Source organism: Mobula birostris, chromosome 15 (genome assembly GCF_030028105.1).
Source record: "Mobula birostris isolate sMobBir1 chromosome 15, sMobBir1.hap1, whole genome shotgun sequence".
NCBI classification, from domain to species: domain Eukaryota; kingdom Metazoa; phylum Chordata; class Chondrichthyes; order Myliobatiformes; family Myliobatidae; genus Mobula; species Mobula birostris.
Genome location: NC_092384.1, coordinates 62,961,914 through 62,980,875, shown reverse-complemented (window position 1 = coordinate 62,980,875; position 18,962 = coordinate 62,961,914). Strand labels below are relative to the sequence as shown.

Below are 18,962 nucleotides of genomic sequence, written 5' to 3'. Positions count from 1 at the left end.
CAAACACCCAGGAAAAAGATTACATTCCTGTTGCATTGAAGAAAGTATACTCACCATCTTATTCCTTGAGTTGCTCTTTCCTTCTACCGTGTCTTACGTAGGCTGCTGATGTCAAGTGGCAGTGCTGAATTAAATGGAATGAAACTTGGAGCGAGAGGACACACAGTGACGTAACCATGCAGCATGCTTAGAATTACTGACAAGTGTTGAAGTCCCAGGCAGATGTCGCAAAGAACAGAAAGGAAATTGTTTAGCACCTTCCTCAACCTCAGGATGTCATAAAATGCTTTAAAGCCATTAAAATAATTTTGACATGTGACCACTAATATGTGCATGGCTGAATCCCAAAGACAGTAACAAAAAAGTTGCACGTGATTTAGCGATGTCAATGCTGTAATAAATATTGCTGAGAAATCAAGAGAACACGCTTAATTTTTTTTCAACATCATATCATGGAATTTGGTGTAAGAACTGGAGCAGCAAATGAGCTTGATTTAAGATCTCATCTGAAAAACAGCACCTCCAATAGCACAATGCTCTTTCAGTACTGCACTGAAATGAGCTTCCTGCTGAAATCTCTGCAAGGAGACCCAAGCCTACAACCTTCACTGAGCCTTAGTTAACACCACATAAGTTAACAGGACGAGAATATGAAAGCAAGGATGTAATGCTGAGACTTTATAAAGCACTGTTGATGCCTCGCTTGGAGTATTGTGAGCCGTTTTGGGCCTCTTATCTTAGAAAAGGTGTGCTGACACTGGAGAGGGTTCAAAAAAGGTTCATGAAAATGATTCCAGGATTAAAAGGCTTGTCATATGAAAAGTGTTTCATGGCTCTGGGCTGAAATTTAGACAAATGAGGGTTGACCTAATTGAAACCTAATTGAAAGGTCTTGATAGGGTGGATGTGGAGAGGATGTTTTATATGGTGCAAGTGTCTAAGACCAGAGGACACAGCCTCAAAATAGAGGGGCGTCCTTTTAGAACAGAGATGAGGAGGAATTTCTTTAGCCAGAGAGTGGTCAATCTGTGGAATTCGTTGCCACATGCAGCTGTGGAGGACAAGTCTTCATGTATATTTAAGGCAGAGGTCGATAGGTTCTTGGTTGGTCAGGGCATGAAGGGATATGAGGGAGAAGGCAGGAGAATGGGGCTGAGAGGGAAAATGGATCAGCCATGGTGAAATGGTGGAGCAGTCTCAATGGGCCAAATGGCCCAATTCTGCTCCTAGATCTCATGGTCTTATGAGAAAAGTTGAGGATGGATAAATCTCAACAAATGCAGCATTTTGGTATGTGACTTAATGTTGAAGCAAAGCAGAATCTAAGCTTTCTTCCCTGCTCGGTTACGCAACATTGAACAGAGGGAACTGTTTAAAACAATGTTGCTTATGTGTTAGTTAATGTCGCACAACCTGAACTATCATCTTAGTATAACTATAATTCTACACTCATTTCCTTTGAAGCGAGTAGAGATTTCTATCACAAACACAGCGTTTCACCAACGAAAGTAGGCGCATGAAACTTTATTTTGATTTGCCAATCATGATGCAAAGCTTAATACATTTACCACAATGTTTGTTGAAAATCATTCATGTACACATTTCAGTATGTGAGCACTTCAAGAATGAACATATAACCTCCACTGTAAAAGAAAACCGTGCAACCATGATCTTGACATTTAATAAAGTCAAATTGCTTCTAGCTGAGCTAGTAAAAATATAACATTCGGATTCAAATGAATTCCAATTACTGGACCTAGATTTGGTTTTCAATTGCCAATGTACACCAAATGCAAGATCTTTCAATAGAACATTATGCACACAAAGAAATAGATAGGTCTGCTTGTAATTAAACCATTTTACATAAACATACTGTTGAATTTCAAGGAATAAGCAAATACCATATCCCTTGACATCAGTATAACTCACAAGCCAATCTTTTTTTTTCATTTTCCCTAACTTGAGAGGATTTTTTTCTGATTTACAGTCCGTGAAAGGGTTGCTTTCATCCAGCCTGCCACCCACAAACAATGGCTAAAAAAAGAAAAAAAAAATCCCTTGGTTTCCCAAGTACAGATGTTAGAAACAGCTTTAAGTTGTTGCAGAGGAATTGCAGGGGTCAAAGTAGGTGGATTACTTTCCTCAGCTGTGAAAACTAGGGGTGATTATCTGGTGGTAGGCCTGGTGAGGCTGGAGCAGGCCAACTGCTGAGCCAAGCCTATGCCTGAATTTGAAGAAAAACAAAAACCCCTTTGATTTTGTCCTTCTTAAAACCCTCAGCTTTAAACTTGTGAGTAGGCAGCATTCTTGCGAGTGCTCCAATTGCGGCTTGAAGACCTGCCCACCAGCTGGGCATCCTGTTCTGTATCTGCGTCAGTGTGTTAGCAGGGGATTAACTCAAGGACCTCAGATGTGGAGAGTCTAAAAATACCCTTAATACCTGCCTTTCAGTTCAGGGTCTTAATTTCACGTGAATTTATGAGCATTCTGTGATACGTTTGGCACTTTATAACTTTTCCGTTCAGTCAAGAAAACGCGACTAGGACACATCATCGTTAAAAACATTCAAAGCCAAAATCCACATGGTATCTTTAATAATGGGAACCAACATTTTCAGCAATTTATAGTACTGAAGTAATTTTTTATTTCTTCTTGGCAGCAAAAATGCTGGAAGAGAATAAGGCTCTTTGTTGCATGTCTCCAAAACACCACCTAATTACAGCAGCCAATAATTTTTACAGTTAACTCTATATAACGTGTATAACCTATTTGTCCAATTGCACATTTGAACATGTCCTTTCACAATGAAAGCTCTGCATATCTATGCACAATATTGATAATGTACTTGATATTGTGTCATAGTAACATTGAACATTAATTTCATTTACTTACTCGGATGACAAATTGAATAATAAACTGGAACAATCAATGCCTGAATTTCTCACAGGAATTTTGGATTTTTTCAAGGAAACCGGCATAAAATATTACTCTTACATTACATGCATTTAGGAGAAAGTACCAGACATACATTCCCCACTCTCTTGGTCGCATTTTTTGCTCAAAGTATACAGTATTTGAGTTTTGAAAGATGGTTACTGATTACCGAATAATAAAGAACAATTCTGTTTCATTTTGCATCACCATTTATAAGTACTGATACTTGGTCCTATTCTCAATTGGCTTCCCATTTTGGAATGTATCAAACCACTTTCATTCAATAAAACAATTTAATGAACACCTCCTCAACAATACAGTCAAAAAGAATAAACTATATCTTTAATTCCAAGTTTTTTTGGTGAGGTCTTATAAATATTAACGTGGAAAAATGTATATTAGAATTATAACAGTACTGGTTAATTGTTAAAATACCTTTTAGATCTGAAATAATTTCATGACACTAATGAAAGCTTTATTTTCTGCGCAGAACTTGCAAACACATGATAAAACTTATCCCACTCAGCCTCAAAAAATACTATTGTCTTGCTTGAAAATTTTGCTCACATTTGTTTTGTAATAAATGCTTTGTCAAGGTTCTGTTACCTGTTCAGTTGTTTTAGATTTTCAAGCAAATAGAAAGAAAATATAACCTCTTTCTTACATTCGGTTTCAAAGTGAGATTCCAGAACACAAAAGCAACAAAACATTTTTAGATCATTTATAATTCATTTTGATGAGACTCTAATTTATTCTTGTTATTCTCATTTACCTTCATCAGCACATTATTAACTCATTTATTAAAAATGGGATCAAAGTTAAGGACCATCTGTAAATTAGTGAAGATGTAAATTGTGAAGAAAATTCTAAAGTAGCTAAATCCTTTCTGAGCATCCACTAATGTTTTTGGGAAGCAACATTGTTGGATGTTAAGCGAATCAAGGCTTTGTGGTTAATGAAGTAGCGTTGAGGTACAAGTTTAGCCATGGATTTTATTGAATGGCTGAGTAGGAATGTCCATTTCCTGCTTCTAAATTTAATGCTATTTTGTTCAAATAGACACTAAAAAGTCTGATAGAACTTACACAGTTATTTCCAACTATTCCACGTGAAGTGGTTTGACAGCAAGACAATGGGCGTACAACTTGTATTTCAAAGAAAGATGGCTGGCAGGTAAGTACCACTAAGGAGAGAAATGTTGAGTTTGAAAAATATGGATTAAATCTGTACTGGATTGGGTTATTTTTGCTGGTAGAAACAATTGCCATGCTTTAGTTCAGTTGGTAAAATTGGCAAATTGGTAATTTGGTTTATTATTGTCACATGTACCAAAGTACTGCGAAAAACCTGTCTTGCATTTCATCGTCTGTACAGGTCAATTCATTACACCGGTGCATTGAGCTAGTACAGAGTAAAACAATAGCAGAGTGCAGAATATGGTGTTATAGTACAGAGAAAGTACATGCTGGTAGATAATAAGGTGTGAAATCACAACATAGATGAGCTTTATTTGTCAGATGTACATACATCAAAACATCCATTGAAATGTGTCAATTGTATCATTGACCAACACGGTCGCAGGATGTGCTGGAGGCAGTCCTCAAGTGTCACCATGCTACCTCTCTGGCTATCCATCCTATAGGATGATGATGGTTCCTTTCAGTCAGTTAGTGGGGTTGGCCCCACTCCTCAGAAAGGAACAGCGTGTGCGTGAACGGATTTTAGGTGAGTAGGGGGTTGCACAGTTCTAGACCCACCCTCTTGACATCCCCTCCCGTATCCAGTGGCATGGTGGGGTCCAAGATGGCTGGAAGAAGTTCTGTTGCAGCAAATGGCCAGACCAAGCTTCGATGTAACGGATGCCCTTTCCGCGTTCCACGGCACGTGTTTGCTAGATGGCCGTTGACTCTACGAGAGGGTTCATCCACCGTTTGACAGGTCCTGTTTCTCATCCTGCAGGGTGTCTAGCCACCCTCCTCACCAGGCAAGCCTGGTGGGGGAGCCAGTTTAGTTGCCAACCACCCAGCCATATGACAGGTTGTACTGAGTTACATGGTACCAGTAGCACTCAGCCGAGTGACCTGACTTGTACCATGCTTCCAGTGCCAACATACATGTCCACAGCTTACTAACCCTAACTAACTGGTACCTCTTTGGAATATGGAAGGAAACAGGTGCACCTGGGGAGAGCGCACAAACTCCTTTCCAACAGCAGTGGGAATTGTCCCTTAATCACTGACACTTTAAAGTGTTACACTAACTGTTACATTATTGTGCTGTCCCAGGAAGATTGCAAGGTAAAGAGTCCATCTTATCCTACTATGAAAACATTCAACAGTCTTGTATCGGAGTTGATAGAATCTGTCTTTAAGTCTGGTGACATGTGCTTTCAAGCTTTTGTACCTTCTGCCTGATGGGTGGAGGTGGGGGTGGGGTATAGAACAGAGAATGCCTCAATTGGGTGACTGTTTTCCTGTGGCAGCAATGAAGTTCAGACAGAGTCCATGGAGGGGAGGCTAGCTTCTGTGTTGTGCTGAGTTGTGTCCAGAACTCTCTGTAGTTTCTCCCGTCATGTACAGAACAGTGGCTGTATCAAGCTGTGATGCATTCGGATAGAATGTTTGGGTGGACTCTTAAGTCTGCAAAGTAGCCAGAGAACTAGTCAATACTTTGAAGTAGGCAAAGCTGTCAGACAATGTCCAACACAGAAGACTGAAAGGTTTTTCAAGGCAATAAATGTGAACCTAAGAAGACTTGGGTGCCTGCAGCACTACATGGTTGGCTACCTCTGAGGAACTAAAGAATTCTAAAAGTTCAAAAGACTCCAGCAAAATGAGGGTAATCAATCACCTTGCAATTAATCACAAACCATTGCAAGCAGTTGGAATTTGGTCCCGTGTCTAGTGTTGGTATTACTGAAGGACAAAAGTCATATGTTAATGTGCTCTTCACCTGCCTATCGCCTCCCTCTGGTGCCCTCCTCCTTCCCTTTCTCCCATTGTCTTCAGCCTTTCTTCTTCAGTTCTTTACCTTTTCCATCTATACTTCCCAGTTTCTCACTTCATCCACCCTCTCCCACGTACCTATCTTCCCTCTCACCTGGTTTCACCTATCGTCTTCTAGCTTGTACTTCACCTCCTCTGCTATCTTTTTTTCTGGCTTATTCTCCCTTCTTTTCTAGTGTTGATAATCCTTTATTCCTTTCCATAGATGCGGCCTGACCTGCTGAGTTTCTCCAGCATTTTGTGTGTTACTCTGGATTTGCTGAATCTGCAAAATCTCTTGTGTATATGTTAATGTATGCTGTCCCTCCCAAAGGAAAATCTGGCTTAAGTACCTAGTCATTGACCAACAGCAACACAAACAGAATTCAGACTGGCAAAGCTTAATCATAACTTAGATTTTCCAATTAAGTATCAGCTCAAACAGACAGGAACAACATCTAGTGTAGTGTAATGTATTCAACATGCATTTCTAGTGTCAGTCACTTCATCATGAGGTATATGAAGTCTAGCTATCTCCAAGACTTTGTTGGGCATGCTATACATGTTGGTGTCAGAAGTGTGTCAACACGTGCTGGCTCCCTGGCATAATCCTCACTGATTGGATTTGATGCAAATGATGTATTTCACTATATGCTTCAATGCTTTGATGCACATGTGATGAATGAAGTTACTCTTATCCGGTGCCAAAGAAAGGACAGTCACTTGGAGTATATCATTTGGTAGCTGGGAAGGTGGTGGTGGAATTTTTTTTACTTCACTCTTATCTGGGCTTTGAAGTATTGGCATCTGCTGCCCATTTCCATTCCTATAAATGAAGAATACAGTTTCAATTGTATTGGTGGCTTGGGAGTCGAATATACGGCAGTCTAGCTAAAGGTGGCAGGTCTCTTTCTCTGACATGAGTATCATTAATGAGACAGTCTCAATGATTTTCTGGAAATCATTAGTTATAAAGGAGTGCACAAAACTGGGAGAGTAGCTTGACGGAAAATTGCCGATAAAGGCTCTGTAAGCTAGAGCACGATCCTTTTTGTTGGTGGACAGGTTTTCTGAAGAAGTTCAGATGCATAGACTGCAGCTGGCCTCTAGAAAAGCACACAGACTGACCACAAGATCAGATCTAGAAGTATATTTCAGCCCACCACATAGCTCATGTGAATAAAATCACTGTGGAACTAAGCAGTGTGCACTCATGCAGAACTAACCTAGCTGAACTGAACTCTTTGCCTGAATGGAGAGCACTTGGGCAAAGGTCTGGGCAAGGTTTACACTATGAACAGAAGACTTGTTTGATATTTCTGTCGGTATAGTGGAAGGAATATTTATAGAGGTTACAGGCAAGGCATGGTTATAACTGTTAATGCAGTGAGCTCATTTCTATATTGAGAGAAGTTGTTCTGCAGATAAGCTTGATGAATGATTTTTCCAATTAGTATCAGATTCTGTTCCGCAGACTCATAATATTGCTCCTGGTCATAAACAGGAGAAGCTCTGCAGATGCTGGAAATCCAAGCAACACACACACACACACAAAATGCTGCAGGAATTCAGCAGGCCAGGCAGCATCTATGGAAAAAAATACAGTTGACGTTTTGGACCAAGACCCTTCGGCAGGATGAGAGAAAAAAAAATGGGGAATAAAGAGCTGGGAATTTGATCATAGCTGGTGACCTCTTTCAGGGCGCCATAATGATGCTGAGTTACAGAGATTTGTTGTTTGGCATTCTGCAGACTACCAGGATCTGGGGAAATGGATGTCGACATGCATAATTTGGTCTTGCTAGTTACAAATGCCCTGAATATTTAGAAAATGAATTGTTTTCCTCTTCGTATAAAGAATGTCATTGTGTCACAGAGGATGTGTAGTCCTCATGGGTCTAATCTCTAAACTTTGAGTCTTTAGAAATATCATAAACCTAAAACTTCACAACCCACTCTTGCTGCTCTTGGCATTCAATGGGGAAGAAAAGGCAATAAGAAAACCTCCTTATGAATGGTTGTTGCCTTATGTAGTTGATGTTCCCCAGTGAGTAACTTGGAATGAATATGAAACAGTTGTGACCTTGACAGTGTCCAGCAGTGCCATACTCGTTGAAGTATTTGGCTGCAAGTCAATCTGGAACATGCAAGCAACTCTGTAATGGTGTTCAAATGAGGCTTCCACTGATGCTCTTTCAGCTGCTGAGGTGTATGTCCAGAACTTCTAATTATTGATGCGGTTTGAGTGCCGGAGTGCATTGGTAAAACCCAGTCAGTGTTACCTCTTTGACTTCTTGAAGCAAATCTCCTAAACCAGAATTCACTGTTGAACTGATGATTGTTGAAAATACAAGGCCTCCCACAATTTTACTGAACATTGTAAGAATCATTGCTACCTTAGCTGAGTTTACCATTGCTCAGTTAATGACCCTTTTGACTATGAGTCAGAAACTCAGGGTTCAAATCCCAGTCCAGAAAATATAGTGAAAGTTGCATTATGGGAAGGAACCATTTGTTGAATGAGAATAAACTGGGGCATTCTCTGTCCTTACATTTTTCCTCAAGAAATCATGAGTAGAAACAGGAGTATTATTCTTAAATTCCTCATCATTATTTATCCCTCAACAAAAAAATCAGGTAATCTGCTTAAAATCAGTTTGCTGTTTGATGGCACTCTTTGGATTCACAATTGCCACTATAATTTCTAAATTAGAACAGAGTCTACATTTTCAATGTCCCAATGAAGTGTCTCAGCCCACAATGTTGATTGTTTATTCCACTTCATAGATGTTGCCTGACCTGCTGAGTTCCTCCTACGATCTGTGTGTGTTATTCTGTATTTACGGCATCTGCAAAATCTATTGTGTTTATTCAATGTATTTTACTGCCTGGGAAAGGTGCTACATAAATGCAATCTGTCCTTTCATTTCTTTTATTTGTAAAGTCATAGGATACCATTGGATAACTACAGGTAGAACAGCATGACAAGGGAATGAATATTAGGTCACTGACAGCATAAAGAAGGAGGCCAATTTGATCAAACTTTAATGAACCAGCAGACACTTCCGACGTTCCTCTTATCCAGTATCACAATACTAAATGAGCAGGTTTTGTAATCATCATTATTATATGTCATGTTGTATGATGTGGGCGATCATGGTCTATGTGTAACGAGATGCATCCCCAACTGCGCAAGCTTCTGGGGTTTAGACGCTCTAACTCTCCAGAGTGTGGATAGCTGGTGCAACCCCTATAAGGGTACAGGATCACCTCGCTAATTGGCAATCATGTTTTGATGCCAAGAACTCAGCTGAAAGGAGCCTCAGTGCTCAATTGTAAACTCAACTAGAGATATCATCTAGCGATTTCGTTTTGTGCTCAATTCTCATTCCAGTTTCATACCGGGCATCAATCCTAGCCTCGGATACTCCAGCACTGGGACCTAAGCATCCTTGTCAACGTCTCTCATCGCACTATGACCACGATTGTCCTTGACTGTTTTCTCTACAGAAATGGTTTCCCACTGGCTTCTCTGGGGAGTGTGTTTACAAGTTGGGTGACCTTAGCCATTATCAATACTCTTCAGCGATTGTCTGCCTGGTGTCAATGGCTGCACAACCAGGACTTGGGATATGCACCAGCTGCTCATACGACCATCCACCATCTACCCCCATGCCTCACATGACACCAATTGGGGGGCTAAGCAGGTGCTATGCCTTGCCGAAGGGTGACCTGCAGGCTAGCAAAGGAAAGAAGCACCTTACATCTGTTTTGGTAGAGATGTATCTCCATCCTACCACCACAGATGTCATATAACAAAAGCAAAATAATGGAAATCAAACATAAAACAATAAGGCTGGAAGTACTCAGCAAGTTAAGAAGCAACAGTGCAGGGAAATGTAGTTTTTCAGACTCAGCATCAAATTTTCTAACTTGATAACTTTACATAACAAACCTTTTCTTCCTGCCTATTTGAGAACCAAGAAAATGCCTGAGCTCCTTTATTCAAATTTTCTTCTTCATGTATTGTCCAGCTGCAGTATATGACCCAATATGACAAGAACCACACTCAGCAACACATTACACAGCTATAGTGTTTGCCTTGAACCAGTCTGCCACATGACTTCACTCTATCAGGGAAATTACACTTGATCCATTCATATTTTGCTGTCACCTAGCTGATTAGATTAATTCAGGTCTGACAAACGGTCCCACATCTGAAAATTAATCATTTTTACTTCCCAAGTTGCTGCTTCATATTTTGTCTAGAATTTTTATTTACTGTTTTTTATATCATCTTGTCCTTTTCTCTTTGATAAACGATTTGTAAAATTCTGGCCTGTTGGGCATCACTTTGCAACTTATCACACAGACCAAAAACCTTAATGTGTTGGTAATTGCCACTGTTAAGGTATTTTGACTTGTCTCATCACTAACGTTCCCTTTGTTCTACACACCCCTTTTCTACCTTCTTCACTACTGAGATATAACTTGCAAATCTCTCTTTCCCAAGAGTTTTGTAGTTACAAAGCAATGCAAAACAAAATCATTGACTGTTTCTCAATCCATTGCCCCTACGTGACCTGCTGAGTTTTTTTTAGCTTTCTTCTGTTATTGTTGTAGATTTCAAAGATCTGCAGTGCTAAGATATCTACAACTATTATGTCAAGGCAACGGGCCTTCATTAGAATTATTTTCATCAGACCCTTTCCAAATCTAAAGGGCCAGACAAAGCGCAAACAAGAGAGCACCAGCAGATGATGGAAATCCAAGCAACGCGCAAAATGCTGGAGGAACTCAGCAGGCCAGGCAGCATCTATGGAAGAAAGTACAGTCACCGTTTCGGGCTGAGACTCTTCAGCAGGACTGGAGTAAAAAAAGATGAGGGGTAGATTTAAAAGGTGATGAGGGGAGAGAGAAACACACGGTGATATGTGAAACCAGGAGCGGGAGGGATGAAGTAAAGAGTTGGGAAGTTGATTGGAGAAAGAGATACAGTGCTGGAGAAAGGGGAGTATGATAGCAGGGAATAGAAGGCCATGGAAGAAAGAAAAGGAGGGAAGAACACCAGAGGGAGGTGATGGGTGGGGAATGAGATAAAATGAGAAAGGTAAAAGAGATGGGGACTGGTGAAGGGGGTGGGGGTGGAAGGCGTTACTGGAAGTTTGAGAAATCGATGTTCATGCCATCCGGTTGGAGGTTATCCAGACAGAATATAAGGTGTTGTTCCTCCAACCTGAATGTAGCCTCATCGTAACAGTAGAGTAGACCATGGGTTGACATATCAGAACGGAAATGGGAAGTGAAATTAAAATGGGTGGCCACTGAGAGATCCCACTTCTTCTGGCAGACAGAACGTAGGTACTCCAAATCTACATCAGGTCTTATTGATATACTGGAGACCACACTGGAAGCACTGGACACAGTGTATGACCCCAAAAGACTCGCAGGTGAGGTGTTGCCTCACCTGGAAGGACTGTTTGGGGCAATGAATGGTAGTGAGGGAGAAGGTGTAGGGGCAGGTATAGCACTTGTTCCGCTTGCAAGGATATGTACCAGGTGGGAGAGTGGTGGGGAGGGACGAATGGACAAGGGAGTGGTAGGTGAGGACAAGAGGAACCCTATCCATGGGTGGCGGGAGGATGGGGTAAGAGCAGGTGTGAGTGAAATGGAAGCAATGCGGTTGAGGGCAGAGTTGATGGTGGAGGAAGGAAGGTCCCTTTCTGTGAAAAGGGAGGACATTTCCTTCATTCTAGAGAGAAAAGCCTCATCTTGAGAGTAGATGTGGTGGAGACGGAGGAGTTGAGAGAAGGGGAAGACATTTTTACAAGTAACAGGGGGGAAGGAGTATAAAGTCCATGGGTTTATAATAGACATCAGTAGATAAGCTGTCTCCAGAGACAGAGACAGAGAAATCAAGAAAGGGGAGGAAGGTGTCAGAAATGGACCAGGTAAATTTGAGAGCAGGGTGGAAGTTGGAGGCAAAGTTGATGAAGTCGATGACCTCAGCATGGGTACAGGAAACAGCACCAATGCAGTCATCGATGTAACATAGGGAAAATGGGGGACAGAACCAGTATAGGCTTGGAACATAGACTGTTCCACGTAGCTGACAAAAAGGCAGGCATAGCTGGGACCCATGCAAGTGCCCGTGGCTACACCTTTTGTTTGAAGGAAGTGGGAGGATCGAAAGGAGAGATCATTTAGAGTGAGGACAAGTTCTGCTTGATGGGGGAGAGTGGTGGTGGTGGTGGTGGAGGGAAGCTGGTGTCCAGAAAGAAATAGAGAACTTTGAGGTATTCCTGGTGGGGATAGAGGTGTATAGGGATTGGACATCCATAGTGAAAATAAGGTGATGGGGGCCAGGATTTCTGGAACTTCCAGTAATGGCCCCCCCGCTTGCCCTCTCCTTGAACAGTCCCCATCCCCTCTTCCCTCTCTCACTTTATCTCCTTGCTTGCCCATCGCCTCCCTCTGGTGCTTCTTCTCCTTCCCTTTCTTCCATGGCCTTCTATCCCACCCATCAGACGCCCCCTTCTCCAGTCCTGTATCTCTTACACCAATCAACTTCCCAGCTATTTACTTCCCCCTTCCCCCTCCCAGTTACACCTATCACCTTGCGTTTCTCTCTCCCCTTCCCCACCTTCTAAATCTGTTTCTCATCTTCTTTTCTCCAGTCCTGCGAAGGGTCTCAGCCAGAAATGTCAACGGTACTTTTTTTCCATAGATGCTTCCCTGGCGTGCTGAGTTGCTCCAGCATTTTGTGAGTGGGGCCAGGCAAAATGGCCAGATTGGAATCAGAAGGTTTCAGAATTGGATCTTTGCACTTCCAGTGTGAAATGTGAAAATCTGTGATCTAACGACATGTTTGGAAGACTGGATTGTCATTTCATGCCTCCACAGCAGCTGAGTAGATTTCAGTTGGGAATTTTATTTTGCATCTCATTGGGAAATCACCTCACAAATCCTGCTCCAGATTAGACCTTGTGCAAGATCAGGGATCTCATTGGACCTCCTGTGCAATGATTTAGGAGACAAAAACAAAGCTGTTATCCTTTTTCAAAACTAATTTTACTTTAGGTTAATAGTTTTAATTTATTTATAAGAAATTTAGTATTTTAGTAAATGCTGTATTGGAATTATATTTTTCTGAACAACTCCAATTTTAGTGAATTTGAACTGTCTCTGGGTTTCAGAGGTATGAAAAACTATTGAAGCCAATTTCAAATCTTGCGGATTGCCGAACCCCACCCCCAACATATTTCAGCTGTCCAAGTCTTCTAGTTTTGTGGGTGGATCCTCTGCAATGCATTGCTCAACACTTTTTCACCTTCCAGAGCAGGCTGCTGGACACTAGGGTTTCAAGGGCCAATGAGATGGTTTCTTTGGATCTGAAATAGTTAAATGGACAGACTGTGTGCAGCGATTGTAAGGATGGGAAATATACAATCAGTTTTATCAATCTCACATATCATAGATGCATCATAACTCACTGATTATTTCCAGGGCACATTGTTTGTAATTATAGATTTGTAAATCCTTCTTAAATATCTTTGAAAATAATAAGCTAAAATTCCCTCGATGTATTTCCAAACATTGCATTCTTGCTTGAATTTCACAGGGAATAGGAGTTACATTCCTTCTGTGCCTACCCATTACACTCATGAAAACATAGTTTTAAAACAGAATTGGACAATCCTTATATTGAAGCTTGATTCTTTAATTATGGAGAAAGAAAGCAGGAATGTGGATCTAACTAAATAGCTCTTTCAAAGGCCTGGCACTTGCCTGACATATCATATGATTTCCTTCTCTGGTTTATGAATATTTTCAGTTGGAAATCATTCATGTTTGAAGACCACGAACTTTAACCGATGAACCAATTTCAACTTCTATGGTGCTTGTTTTTGAGAATTAATAATCTTCATAAATTTTCAGTTTATATTCTCATCTATTGGACCCTATCCCAATGGCAGCAGATCAAAAGACTACTGTCCTGTTTGAGCTTTGCCAATCCAACCTTTCACAGGTTGTTCTTTCAACAACCTTTTCCAACTATATCACAAAGTCTTCTAGTTCTCTTGAAGTTCAGATTTTCCTTTGGCTTAAAACTCTCCAAATATAAGAAGTCAAAGAACAAGGGAGAATTCATTGAATCCAAGTGCCTTCACATATATTTTCATCAGATTAGTCTAACCTCCCCCAATATTTTATTACTTGGATCTCCAGTCAACTCTGCCACAATTCACAAAATTTAGCATAAATCAAAATGAAGACTCTTAATGTTTATTCAGTAACTCTTTCTTCTCTTTGAATGCCAATTATGTGGTTGGAGATTGTAATTTCTAATATATCAATATTACAGCTAAATCATCTGGTTTTAATCTCTCAACAATAGTAAAGCTTTACTAGAAAGCTTTAATCTACTATGATGTTACATGGTTTGAAGCAAAGAACTAGCTTTAATGATATTTGAGAAGCTTGACATAAAGACAATGAAGAATATTGGACAGCACAAATCTAAACGTCTTACCTGATTACTGGATGAAAAGGTAGAATAAGATTAAGTACACTCTAAGGACATAACAAGAAGTGCAAAGTATTAAGTAAGATACTAATCCATAGACAAGAATTCACAGGTAATTTTGTGAAGTATAAATGCACAATCTTTTTATTAGTGGTTTGGATTATAATAAAAATCTTCCCAAAAGGTGATGAATGAATTCTCAAGAGAAACATAGGAGGGTAATAATTCATCGGGGCTGCTTTGTTGTGTCAAATCATGCCAAAGAAGTCCAACAGATTCTTTTGATGGTAAAATGAAACAAATTGACAAGCAAAATTTTTCCCAGATTTTAGCAAACACTTAGAGAGCAATTCAAGAAATAGCTTCACTTCACAGACACATACGTGTACACACAGACATACACATTCACAGACACACCCACAGGCCCAAACACAGACAGACACAGACCAACACACAAACACAGACACACCCAAACACATCACACACACACACACAGACACACACATAATCTCTAGGACTGGATACCCATGGTATATATGCCATGAAAATTACGTTTTTGCAACAGCAGCACAGTACATTACAAGACAACAAATTATACATAACACAGATATGCACAAAATATACAGAAAAATATTGGTATTGGTTTATTGTTGACTCATGTATCAATACACAATGAAGAGCTCGTCTTTCACACTGTCCATACAGATCAGATCATTACACAGTGCATTGAGGTAGAACAAGATAAAACAATGACAGCGCAGAATAACAATAACAATAAAGCGCTATACGGTAGGAACATTCTGGGCAGTTTTGAGAGTAGGTTACATGGTCGGCACAACGCTGTGGGCCGAAGGGCCTGAAATGTGCTGTAGATTTCTATGTTTCTATATTTCTTAGAAAGGTTTAGAGCACTGGTTCCCAATCTGGGTTCACAGATACCTTGCTTAATGGTATTGGACAATGGCATTAAAAAAAGCTGGGAACCCCTGGTTTAGAGTAAAGGAATTCATTTAATGTGGCCTGAATAAACAAAGTATAATGCTTGAGGAAGCAAATTTTCATGAAGACAGAAATGGCTATCATGAAAATCAATTCAAAGGCTAAAACCTTTCAAGCTTATACTATCTAAATAAGAACATTGCTATGGATCCAAATTCAGTCTATTCTGGCCCTTGGATCCATAAACAAATCTGCTTTTATTTTTTTTTGCAAGCAAATTGAATAACATAGCATGCAACCACATTGTATTTCATCTTCTGTTTTCACCTGTTCGCTTAACCTTTCTCTATTCCCTTGAAACTCTCTGCATCCTCCTCATTTGCAACCATCTTCACATCATTAGCTGCGTTAGATATGTTACATATGATATTCCTCCCCACATCATTGATGTAAATTTTGAACAGCTGGAGCCCCTGCACTGATTCCTCTATTACCCAGTTGTCTACAGTCTCTCAGTCTGAGAATGATGTTATTTTAACTGCTTTCTATCCATTAATCAGTCCTCAATCCGCACTAGTGTATTACACCCAATACCATATAAAATTACTTTGATTAATAATTTCTTGTGTGGTACCTTATCAAAGATCACATGACCTACAATTAAATCAGTTTATTCTTGTCACATGTACCAAGATACATTGAACAACTTGTCTTGCATACTGTTTATATCAATTAAATATTGAGGTGGTACAAGGTAAAATGATAATGTTTTATTTTATTTTATTATTTTATATAATGTTTTATAGGATTAATGGTCAGACTCTTAGCAGTGTGGAAGATCAGAGGGATCTTGGTGTTCGAGTCCATAGGACACTCAAAGTTGCTGTGCAGGTTGACTCTGTGGTTAAGAAAGTATATGGTGCATTAGCCTTCCTCAATCTTGGGATTGAGTTTAGGAGTCGAGAGGTAACATTGCAGCTATATAAGACCCTGATCAGACCCCACTTGGAGTACTGTGCTCAGTTCTGGTCGCCTCACTGTAGGAAGGATGTCGAAACCATAGAAAGGGTGCAGAGAAGACTTACAAGGATGTTGCCTGAATTGGGGAGCATTACTTATGAGAGTAAGTTGAGTGAACTTGGCCTTTCTTTCTTGGGGCGACAGAGGATAAGAGGCGACCTGATAGAGGTGTATAAGATGATGAGGGGCATTGATCGTGTGGATAGTCAGAGGGTTTTTCCCAGGGCTGAAATGACTAGCACAAGAGGACACAGTTTTAAGGTGCTTTGGAGTAAGTACAGAGATGTCTGAAATAAGTTTTTTATGCAGAGTGGTGAGTATGTGGATTGGGCTGCCAGTGACAGTGGTGGAGGCGGATATGATAGGGTCTTCTAAGAGACTCCTGGACAGGTACATGGAGCTCAGAAAAATAGAGGGCTATGGGTAAGCCTAGGTAATTTCTAAGGTAAGGACATTTTCGGCACAGCTTTGTGGGCTGTAGAGCCTGTATTGTGCTGTAAGTTTCTAAGGCTACGTCCACTATAGACTGGATAAATCTGTAACTGAAGCTTTTTCTCTTCATTTTGACCCTCCATCCACACTGAAACGGCGTTTTTCTCCCCCGAAAACGGAGCTTTTCTAAAACACTCTCCAAAGTGTTTAAATCTGAAAATGCCGGTTGGCCGTTGTAATGTGTATGGGGTAACCGGCTAATTTTAAAAACACTGTCATGACGTTCTGGAACAAATGGGAGTGGCAGCACGGCATTTCATTGTTTTCTTGAACGCAACCTCCAACACCACAACAACAATATCTGACAATAGATGTGTAACAGCCTAATGTAACATTGTATGGAAATACAAGATAACACTGATGCAGACATGCTTTATGCATTTAACAAGGTGATTTATTAATGTATTGCTTGTGCAAACATTCAACAGATGCAATTGTCACTTTTGCCCAGTAACTCATTTTACTGCACATGTTAAATACAGCAAAAATAATACACAAAGACATGACAAGAGTAAAGGCAAACAAATGAGGTAACAGCAAATTTCACTTTTGCCCAGTAGCAAGCCTTATTGCATTTAGTTGTAGCTGTCGTCCCTTTCATCGGTGAAGAGACTATGGCTGTAGGAAATGTTTCTGGACAAATGCGCACCAAGTCTTTCGTTTGGCAATTTCCTTTTAAGTTTTTCTAGTCTGTAACTGGACAAACGTGCACCAAATATACCATTTCCTCTTCGCTTGTTTTCTGTGTGTCCTGCGCATGCCAAGTAGGAGGAGATTCGCCCAAATATCCACTTTAATGTGGACATAGGTATTTTCAAAAACGCTTGGTGTGGACGCCTATCGCTTTTACGTGAAACTGCCGTTTTCACCGTTATCCGGTCTAATGTGGACGTTGGCCCAGTTTCTATGTTTCTGTGATAATGGCGTAGAATAAAGTGTAACAGCTATGGGGAAAATGCATTGCAGGTAAACAATGAAGTGTGAGATCATAATGAGCTCCACTTTATTTTTGGAAATACATTTATTTAAGTTCAAGGTACATTTATTATCAAAGTATGAATATAGTATACATCATCGCCTGACATAGGCGAGGTGGAGTTATGATGGCGACTACTTCATGTTCATCTATGAAAACAGTTTAATTTCTATTTTTGATGTCTCTCCTTCTCCTTTTCAGGATGGATGGGGTTTTGTTAAAGATCCTGAACTGGAGTTACACTTAGACTTGGGTTCTTTGCGGTAGTGGGACCCGCACCCAGGGGTTCACGACCAGCCGATTTTTGATATCCAAGGATGCATCCTTGAAGACAGGCGTGCCTTTCGGGTTCTGACGTTCTGTAGCCCTGTGGATGGATTGATCCTAAGCCGGAGCCGCGGGAGGAAATGGAATATCAGGAACAGTGGATCAGCTGTCGGAGGCTCTGCACTCAGTGAATTGTGCTTTCTCTTTCTTACTTCAGTAGATGAGAGGTTGTTGCCAATTCCCTGGGCAGAGAACTTGGTAAAAAAGCAGCATGACAGACTTTTAACACCATAAATCAGTGAGCTGTTTTGTTATATCTCCCCTCTCACTTATTATAGAGAGAGCCTGTAGCATGTTGAATTGTCAGGTGAACAATTTGTTTTTGTTGTACTGCAGAGCATGGTCTTTACTGGGGGTTTGCTATTTCATGCTTGATGAGTGGAGGGTGCTGATACATTTTTGCAGAAGTGGGTGGGGTGAGGGAGGGGTCATTGCTTTGTTGCTGTTTGTGCGTGGGAGGAGGGTAATCCCTCTAATCTCTAATGAGAGGCTTTGGGGTTCTAATGTTTTATCTGTCACTTATTCTTTGGGGCACTCTTCTGTTTTCGTGGATGTCTGTGAAGAACAAGAATTTCAGGATGTATACTGCATTAATTTCTCTAAAATTAAATAGAATTATTGAACTATTGAAATTTGTCTTCTTGCAGGCAGCCACAAAACAAAGAAACACAAGAGAACCTGTTCAAGGAAAAACCCCACACAAGACAATTAAACACCCGATGTGCGAAAAAAAAGAGAAAACATGCAAACAATAGAAAGTAAA

General features: G+C 40.4%; 1 protein-coding gene across 1 annotated transcript in view; it reads left to right on the top strand.

Annotated features, from left to right (window-relative positions):
* The window catches only part of LOC140210705 (forkhead box protein C2-like), a 231,001-nt gene extending 212,459 nt beyond the window's left edge, over positions 1-18,542 (top strand). The window contains exon 6 of the transcript XR_011889284.1: positions 18,074-18,542. The gene's annotated coding sequence lies outside the window, so the exon portion shown is untranslated. The remainder of the gene's footprint in view (positions 1-18,073) is intronic.
* Positions 18,543-18,962: the final 420 nt, after the last annotated feature.